Below are 10,004 nucleotides of genomic sequence, written 5' to 3'. Positions count from 1 at the left end.
TTTTTGAGGGGGAATCTTCGAAAGATATCGTAATTTGCCGAACAGTATTCACGATTCATATTATTCGCTCACGAAACTGCCGTTAGGCATTACATCGTGAGACCAAGCTTAACCATTCAATCATGCCATTCTGGCCTACTCCTAATTCATCCTTCACATTACGCTACGTTTTCATTATTTTCTTCTTTGCTCTCTCAGAATAATAGCTCTCACGCTAACCCACTTTAGTTTCGATTCAGTCATAAACCGGACAATGTTAACGGGTGTTACTTGTTCTGTTGTAAATTTCTCTAGATCGGCTCTCTCCTTTTCATACCGCCTTGGATCCATTTCTCGGCTGTAGCGGCATCTGGTATAATAATAATAATAACTAACTAAGCTTTGTTAACTAACTTTGTTACGATCTAGTGCACTTACGATATGGGGCCAATATGTCGCGTTAAACGCGTCAAACATGACTACTACCCAGTATTCCTTTGTACCATATAGTCATCTGGTATCTACTATTGCCTTGTTAGCTATGTCAGTAAGCTTCTTAATCGCATCATCTTACCAATCGTATTCAGCATACAGAGCGTTCGATATGAGCAGTGCTCTCCACCATTTTTATTTGGCTATGCCTTTCCCATGTTTTTGGGAATACACCTTTTTGTTAACACCACTTAAAGACTTCAGTAAATAGCAAATCTCTCTGCCGTCTTTATAACCTCTACATCAGTAACTTCCGTTTCAGTGGGTTCTCAATATCAATATTATATTTAGAGTTTGTTAAACACTACAATGAGAATATTTGAGAATTGTGTCAGAAATATAAAACTTAAATGCCGAAATTGTATCTGAACCCAGAACTAAATATCGAAGAATCTCCTTGTTTTCAAAAAATTTGGATTCAGCTACGATCCCTTTGTTGGTATATGTAAATCATATAAAGTTTTCCTTATTTTGAACGAAACTAAATTCACTCAATTTTTTTGGGGCACCAACCAAAAATGTCAGTAAAAATGCCGCACCACGGCTTGCTGGCCGCAAACTTTGCTGAGTATCCCAAAATCTGCGTCCTCTCAGCGCCATCTGTGTGTGCTGCATCAGCAGACGTGGCACCACGAGTCAACAACAAGCGGCATTGTGTCAGCAGCAACATAGCGACTACAAAAAAAGCAAACCGAAACAAAAACAACAACAGCATTGTAATTAGAGAGATTTATGCATTCATTAATCGGCTAAGTTGTGGTGATCATTCTTCGGCAGCATTGGACACTATAATTGGAAACCGAGCAGACAGCCGTTGGCACCTGCCCACCAGCTCCCCAGCTCACCAGCGCGGGGTATGCGAAAGGAGGGCACCGCTATGTGAGCACGTGTGTTTGCTGTGGATTAACTGTCAGTGCAAATGTTGCAGCAATTTCGGGAACAGCGCTGTCATTGTTGATTGTTTATTTCGCTTATTGTGCTTGCTGTTGTTGTTATTGTGGCACGGTGGCGGGCGTTGATGTCACGCCACAAATCAGTTTGATTTAAGCTTTTGTTACCTGTTTTAACTGTCGCATATTTATTTTGATTATTTTCGCTTTTTGCTGCCTCTCTCTGCGCTTGGCGTCCGTTGCTTGTACCCTTGGTGTAAGGTGGGGAGCACCGCGCTACGTCCATGGTAGCTAAGTTAATTTCCTTCTGGGTCATACACAATGGGACTTTTATTTGCGACAGTGCTGTTGTCATTACTGCCAGGAATTAATGTTGTGACTTCCCATTAAAAATTAATGGCCGTCATTTGATGTAACACAATAATATTGTTGCGCCATGTTCACCGACACTTCCAGCTGCCGGAATGAAAATAATGTAAATAATTTATTTTTCTCACAACGCAGATGTCACTTGAATTACTGAAGCGCATGCAGAGGTATTCTAAATTTAGCTCATTTCATAAGGTTTGATTAAAGAATTTATTTTATTTTAAACAAATTTAAAGCTGAACAGTGATCATCGTCAAAAATATTCAATATTAGTCTTAATGAAGTACTCAAATACAAAAGACTCTGAGGTAAATAGTTTGAAATCTCTAAAATGGAGCTGTCACGCCATAAAACCCCATAAAATTAATGGAGAGAGTTCAATCTGAGAACTTTGTAAACAAAAATACATATAACAATAACCCAAATGGAATCTATTATACTATCAGATATCTTCAAAATATTTTAGGGACCGACTAAACATTTTTGTTAATATTGGACATGACCTCCACCACTTGACTTCTACCAAAAGGCATGTAACAAATGAAGACATGATGCGTGACTGCTTTATGTCTTTCATTCCTTCTCTCTCCATCAATTCGCAAAAGAGAACAAAGATAACGACAGATCATGGATAGCTTTCTCTTTCTCCCCCTCTCAATTCTCTCTTTTTTTCTCTTTCTCTCCCTCAATTACTGTTTATCTCCAAAGTTGGAGTTGATTTTGAGTTTTCTAAAGTTTATAGAGGGCACCTTTTAATAGAAGGAACATAAACTAAAAAACGGTATTCACACCCAGCATTCTTTATTAGATAATATTGGCTCGGATAGAAAACGTGCGATAGAAAACGATACGCAGTGAAGAAAATATAGCAGCCGTAGCTGAGAGTGTACACGAAGACCGTAGAGAATCAATTTGGCGCCGTTCGCAGCAACTTGGAACGACTTGGCGTTTTTACGTCGAGGTCTTAAATTGAAACCTTCGATCTATGAGCTCCTGTAAAGTTCCAACGAAATCCGTCGGTTTCAAGCCAAACTTTGTTCAGCGAAATGGAATGTAATCAAGCAAAATTGCCGTATTTGGGACGAAGACCAACCTGAATAGATTCAAGAACCGCCATTTCATCCAGAAAACTCTACAGTTTGTTGTGGTTTGTAGACCGATGGAATCATCGATCCATATTTCTTCAAAAATGATACCGGTGAGAACGGTACTTCATTTCACCCCGAAAAGTGGCTAAAAAGAAGCTTACATCCAATAAAATCTGAAAATTTAAACACCAAGAACTTTTTAGCTTATTGAATGTTTCTATTCTTCTTCATACATGTCGCAATAAAGACACTCTTTATCTGATAATTCCCAGTCTCTCCATAAATGAGTTTAATAGTGATTGCAGATATTTTGCCATTAACTTTCAAAAACCAAAAAAATCGCATTTCACTTTGCGACGATGCGACACAGCTGATAAAATTTGCCACTCCACCAATGCCTTTGAACTCCGGGAGCAACATTTGCGCCGCGTAAAAACCTTGGCAGACAGTGGATATCTTTTGGCCGCCAAATACCACACACTGACAGCCACGAAAGGAGTCGGAAAAATCCATGTTGTGGTGCAGACAGAAGAACGACACCTCAAGGAATCTTGAGAGTAGCAGCAACAGCAGCACAACAAAGGACGACGCTGAGCTAGACCGCCGACGCAGTCTGCCGGATATCGCGTTTTTGTTAAGCGAGCTGTTGTGGCGCAAACATTGTGGCATCCTTAGGAAGCGCGACGGAAGAGTATTTGGAAAAACGCTACAAATATACATTAGGTTGTCTAGGCGTTTTTTTTATTTTATTTTTTTTTTATTTTGTGTATTGTATTGTGGTGTTTATTTTTCGTTTTTAGAGCATACGTAGTCTACAAAAATGTTTGGTGTCTAAGTTCAAGATTTTTATGCAGCAGACACTTTAGTTGCACCCAAACTAGCAAACGGCATTTCCTTTGTAACGCTGTTGTTGTTTTTGTTTGCTAATGCAACAGTCTTGGAGATATTATTTTTGCAATGCCTTTGCCATATTTCTCATCTCATTCTAAATATTTATCTACTTACTTACGAATGTGAAAGGGTGATCGAAAAGTACATCTTAGTATCTTAGAGGGAAGTTTCGGAGGAAATAGTTTCGTTCGCAATAGTCATTCGTCTAACTTAGCTACTTAACATATTTTGACCGAGTCTGCAATACCCTAGTCTAAACAGAACCAGCCCATATTCGTTGGCATCCAATCCTTCCAACCAATTAAATGGAGCTAATAAGGAAGCTAAAGACTTTATATCGCAAAATATTTCTCTCGATTTCAATTTGACTTGGCACACTCACAACTTTGAATGAACTGCTGCTGCCGATTAAAGATCAACTCAAATATATCTGAGTCTGAAGCTAACTATGTTTCAAGAAGATGCAAGATTCGACTTCATGATTATCAAGGCTTAATGTGCCTGAACCTGGAACAGTCGGAAGAAGAAAGAATAGGTTGTACAGATCAGAAAGCTAAAATAACAGAGCAAAAGCGAGAATATAGGTAGTGTACCAATAGTATAATCTGGATTGAATTCAATTATAAGAGGTCTTCGTCTCTCTCAGAGCGGGAGTATTTTCATACGTTCGAACGACAAAATCTAGCCAGCATTGCCGCTGACTTTTAATTTGCTTAAGTATATCATATATATCGTATATCTCGCACACCTCATCGTTCCACCAACTTGCGGTCCGTTACCAATGCGCCGAGGCCCATAAATCTTCCGCAGAACCTTTCTCTCGAAAACTAGTAACATCTACTCATCAGATATTGTCATCGTCCATGCCTCTGCTCTTTATAGGACGGGGATGAAAAGTGACTTGTTGAATTTGGTTTTTGTTTACAGAGAAAGCATTTTACTTCTCGATTGCTTATTCGGTTTGAAGTAGCACCTGTTGGAAAGAGTTGACGTTGCTTTTGGTGCTAAGGCTGGTTCCAGGATAGACAAAATTATCTATGACTTCGAAATTATCACAGTCAACAGTGGGAGTCAAGTAGCGATCCGAGTGAAATTTTTAGGCAAAAATTCTAGCCAACCTTGGATTTAAAATACCATAGCTCTTACTGAAATCGTACATTTTAATAATAAAAATAAAATACTTGGCTTGATAACTCGGAAAAAAGTAATTCGCGGACTTTTCGAACTCCCCTTTAGTACTCGCACATACCTTTCTTCACTTCTAGTCTCGTGGACTACCAAAATGACAGCGTTGCAACGTCGCCATTGTGGAGTTTACTTTCTATTATCGGATTTAACAACATATAAAAATAACAACAACTGCCATTAACAACAATACAGAACTTACGTGTTGGTCGCAACGCTAAGTACTTTAGCTAAGAAGCCAAAAGATGCAGACGCTGGCGCGCTTAGTGACCCTTAAGCTGTTGCGCCAACGCCGAACAAGTACATTAATGTCTGCATTGGGATGTTAGGAAATCATTAAGCTCATTACACATGCAGGCAAAAAGGACTAGAGGATAATTTGTAGTAGAAAAAAAATATGGAAGAAAAGAAAGCGCCACAAAAGCGTTGCCATTTGCGGCCGGCTGCCGTTTGATGCGTCCAGGCGGACCGATGCTAAGCGACAACTTTATAAAAAGTGTAATTGCAATAGGAAAGTGTGCACGCCGCTGGCGATCACGAGACCAACACCCCCCGCCTAGAGTGGGCGAGTGAGTGTCCTTTCGCAAGCCACAAACTACAAACCACAACGAATCTACCGAGGAACTTTTTTACTTTCACCGAAAATTTAATGAGTCTGCACAACTTGGGGGTAATATGCGCCTCGGGTGGTTGGAAAAAAGCGGAGAGAGAGTGAAAAATTAGAAAAACTCGCTAAAAGCTGACACAAGAGCAAAACTTATTGTTGACTGCATATATAAATTTGATGAGAATTGTTAGTGCTCAAGTATACACAGCTACACGACCCCCAACCGACACATTGCCATTAATGAGGTTATGTCACTTTCTGTGCCTTTACACTTCCTTGCATAGCCTTAGTGCTTTTTTCTCTACAGAAGTACGAAAAATATGCTTGGAGCAAGTCAAAGAAAAAACTTGCCACAAAGAGGCGAAACGTGCAACCACAAAAAATCTAAAACACTTTTCCGCTGATAAAGGAAGGAATGAAGCAGAAATGCCACAACGTGAATGACGAAAAACATGCGCTTGCTGCGACAGCCAGCAGCAGCTAAGCGTGCAAGTCAATGTCACAGCAACGCACTGGTTGAGGGGGGCCTGACAGCGCGCTTCCTTTTGTATGTAAAAATTTTTCTGTCCTCGAGGCATCATTAATTTTATTTAACGTCTGTAAAATTCATATCTCCCCTTGGCACTACAGTTTACCATAATTTGCGGTTATCACAAAGCGTTAATAATTATTTTTTCTCAGAGCACCAGCATTTCTATATGGAAAAGAGCGCAAAATAAACTGTCCCCATGCCAATGATAGCAAGAAATTGCTGGTTAAAAAAAAAAATCGGATAAGAAAATGTTAACACAATGCGTTGCCTCGTAAAATATGCAAATGATTTGTCAGTTAGTCCAGGCAATGGCTTGCTTGCCTTGCGGGGACTTGCGGGCCCCCACTGATGGATTTCAAGGTCTAAAAGCACTAATACTCGCAATTGCTTGTAATCTGTGGCAATTTTTCAATTTTCTCCCACATTTTTGACAGTGTCAGCGTGTTTGTGGCGCGATAAAAGGGATATGGAATTTACTTATTTGCATAGATGACCGCAAGGCGCTGTTATTGCTGACGTCATTCTGAAGAAATGGCAGATAAAGTAATGAAATATTAGTAATTTAGTCAATGTTTAAAGAGGAAATAATTACATAATACAAGAAAGAGGATAATTTACATAATACAAAATAATAAGATTAGCATAGCACCGAGAACAATAAAATATATGTTCTAAGATAATTCGCCATAAATATAATAATTGTTTTATATTTAATCTAAAACTGTTAAATATTGTTGCTGCACAAGGCGAAAACATTTTCCAAGTAACTTGTAAGAATGCTGCCTATTTGACAGTCTCATGTCGAGCATTAGAGCACATTCCTATCGTGGGAATGGCAAAGTCAACAGCTTAGACCTGAAATTCAGACAGACTGCTAAAAAGAATTTTAAATTCATAAATGCATTTCTGATATGAGAATTTGCTTTAAATATATCCTTTATTTTAGTAATTAGTTTCACTAGACATATAACAACAACTATTAGTTGGTTGGTTGGTTAAAAGAAGAACCACGAGCGCGCCAGACCGCAGGCGGGCGCACTTAAGCCATCATTAGGCCCATTCTGCTTCCGGGAGGTAACCAAAGAATGCCTTACCCAGGAACTCAGTTAATTTCGTAAACAATGCCTCTTAAGTTGGAGATTTGACAGCCGTGGAATATGTCCCGTCTCATACAGCTGAGGCTGTGTGCTCTGTAATTTGCCGACTCTACTTTTCCCACTATCCGAAAGAGGGATCTTAAAGGTACGCTATACTCCTATACTGTTACTTTTGCCTAAAAGTAGGAACTTTTTGGTCTATTCACCATTAACACCTCCCATAAGTAACTTTGTTGTGCCCCATGTTCCAAAACCTTAGGTATTCTTTAAGGGTGCGATGCATCAAAACCCCATAGAGGAGCTGAATGACCTCGGGCAGCTTAGGAGATTTGTGCCTCTAGGTGCCTCTGGTGGGTCAAATCGTCTGACTTTTTACTTCCTTCTATCGGGGTACGCCGATGATATTAACCGAGTTACCTACGGAGAGTCTAGTTATTGCCTGCTTATGTAACAATGAGGTATTGCACTGTGACCTAGGGTCTATTGTGGCCTCTCCTATATCACATGTGGTAATCAAGGTCCAACATCCTGAATAAATCCAAGAGCTTGCTGGGTGCTACTGAGCTGATATGATCCCTGTAAATTGCTGGCCAATCCAGGATCGGGTATGTTAGGGTTTCCTGTTCCATGTTGTAGAACCGGCAGTTTGCGCAAGGAGGCGCAATTTGTTACGAGGGGAGTTGATTATTTCATTAATCCTTGAGAGGTTGTACTCACCTATACGCAGCTTGGAATGTCGCATTCCTGCTGCCTGAATTCAGGACTGTTCTCTCCCGACTCTCTCTTCTTAAGAGCGTAGGACCCACTGGCACACAGATTAGGTGTACCCGGTTGCACACTAATAGGAGGTTCAGCCTTGCTATACACTCGTCTACTAAAAGCGATTTAACCTTATATGCTGAGATCGCTTTTAGTGCCGCTTGACCATCGCTAAGTATAGCGAGACGCGATTGTGGTGAAGATTGAATTCTACACACTGACTTATGGTAAAAACTTCTGTTTGAATAATGCTTTGAAAACATCCCAGGAGTTTAGACAGTTTAGTATGCAAAGAGTGCTCAAATGCCTTCCGGTATTTTCGAGCCGTCAATGTGCCACTACATAGTACTGTCTGTCAGCAGTCATTGGAGTCATTCCACTCTAGCTTGTTGCCGCGAGTTGAATGTATTGCAATAAGACTTTGTATTAGCGATATGGGTAGCCTTAATTTCCGATTGGCTATTCACTAGAATGTTTATGCACTTGATGGTTAGAGCAGACAATTTCGGGCTGAAAGACTAAATTGTATTTATTTAGTTTCAAGCTACTTTCTGTGTATGTTTACTACAGAAGAAACCCGTGACAATCCCAATTTCATCTATTCCTATTTCATTGGTCCTTTCTTCTCTATTGAGGAATAAAAACGTCGTGTTTACTTCCTTAGAGGTCTTAGTTCTCGGTCGCATTGCCAATTTGTTATTATTAGAGTTATTGTTCCCCATTTTTGAAACAAATTTTTTTGATAATTCATCAACATTACTTTCAGCATTGTAGGATTTTAAGCCCACTTACTTCTTTCTAATGACAGCCGCTGTAACTGCAAATGTTTAAGACCGTCCAAGGCAAAAACCTCGATTACGTAAGATTCAGATTTGTGGTATATCCACTTACAGGAATGTGAATTACTTTCGAGTTTAATCTACTATTTATCGGATTAGTCTATGATATGTATTTTTCTCAACTTAATGATCGAGAACTCGCCTATGATTCGTGCTGAGCCAATTCGTAAGGAGAGAGAAAAGAAAACGTTTGTTAGTTCTCTCCAGCCACGTGGTTTGACATAAATAACTTTCTAGTCGATTTAAGGTTACTAAATAAGGATACAAATACCCTATGAAGACATTTTTGTTGACTTTGATTGGTTAGTTTCGATGAAAGTTATTTTTATAGTGGTCCTACGTCGACTGCTCTGACAAATAAAATAGCTCTTTGAAGAGAAATATACGTATCTAAAATTATGTACATATTGCAAATCGAATTAAAATCCTTAGCAAAGCCAGTGGTATACTCGCATCTCACTACTTTCATACTTTAGATCAATCTATACCAAATTTTTTAATTCTCCACTCCTGGAGGTACGTTGTATGAATATTTGGTAAAGACTCCCTACATCAGAAGGAAAAATACCAAATATTTAATTGCAGTCACATGCTTTATTATTTCATCAATCATTAAAAGATCGGATGACACATTGTGGTATCCGCACTTCTACATTTTCGAAAAAGTTCAAGTCAATAATAAAGCATTCTTTCATTCAAAATCGACAATGTCGCCTAAAATATCGCCATATCAGTCTATCAATTTCCACGCCCTTTCTCCAGAACACGAATTTGTCATTACATACAAATTGAAAAGTTGAAGACACACAAAGGAAACGCAATAAGTGCATTAATGGCATATCAACAATAAAACACACACACACACATAGACACTTGCATACATGTTGACGTTTTCCTCGAGTCGATTTTCCGGCGCATTGAGTTTCCTTTCAACAGCGAAATGAATCCGATGACAACGCAGCGCAACACTTGTGACGCGGCAAAGGCATGTGTAAATGTAAATGTGAGTGTGTATGTGTGTGTACGCAGGTCCCGTCAATTTTTCACTCATTTGAGGCAATTTGTCAAGTTGATTATTTAAAATTGCGTTGCGCAAGTGACAAGTGACATTTCATGCGACCATGTGTGAGAATCACAGAAGAAGAAGAGCAACAACACGACTAGGCGAGCATGAGAGGATTCTTACAACCTGAGGGATGAGTGTGCTGTCTGTGCGCTATCTTGAAAGTTGATGTGGGTCGGGTACAAAGAAAGTATTTACTAAATGCTCCTTTAT

The sequence above is a fragment of the Bactrocera latifrons genome, unplaced genomic scaffold, assembly GCF_001853355.1.
Source record: "Bactrocera latifrons isolate USDA-ARS-PBARC rearing strain unplaced genomic scaffold, ASM185335v1 scaffold_7, whole genome shotgun sequence".
In the NCBI taxonomy this organism is placed as follows: domain Eukaryota; kingdom Metazoa; phylum Arthropoda; class Insecta; order Diptera; family Tephritidae; genus Bactrocera; species Bactrocera latifrons.
Note: the sequence above shows the minus strand (reverse complement) of the source record.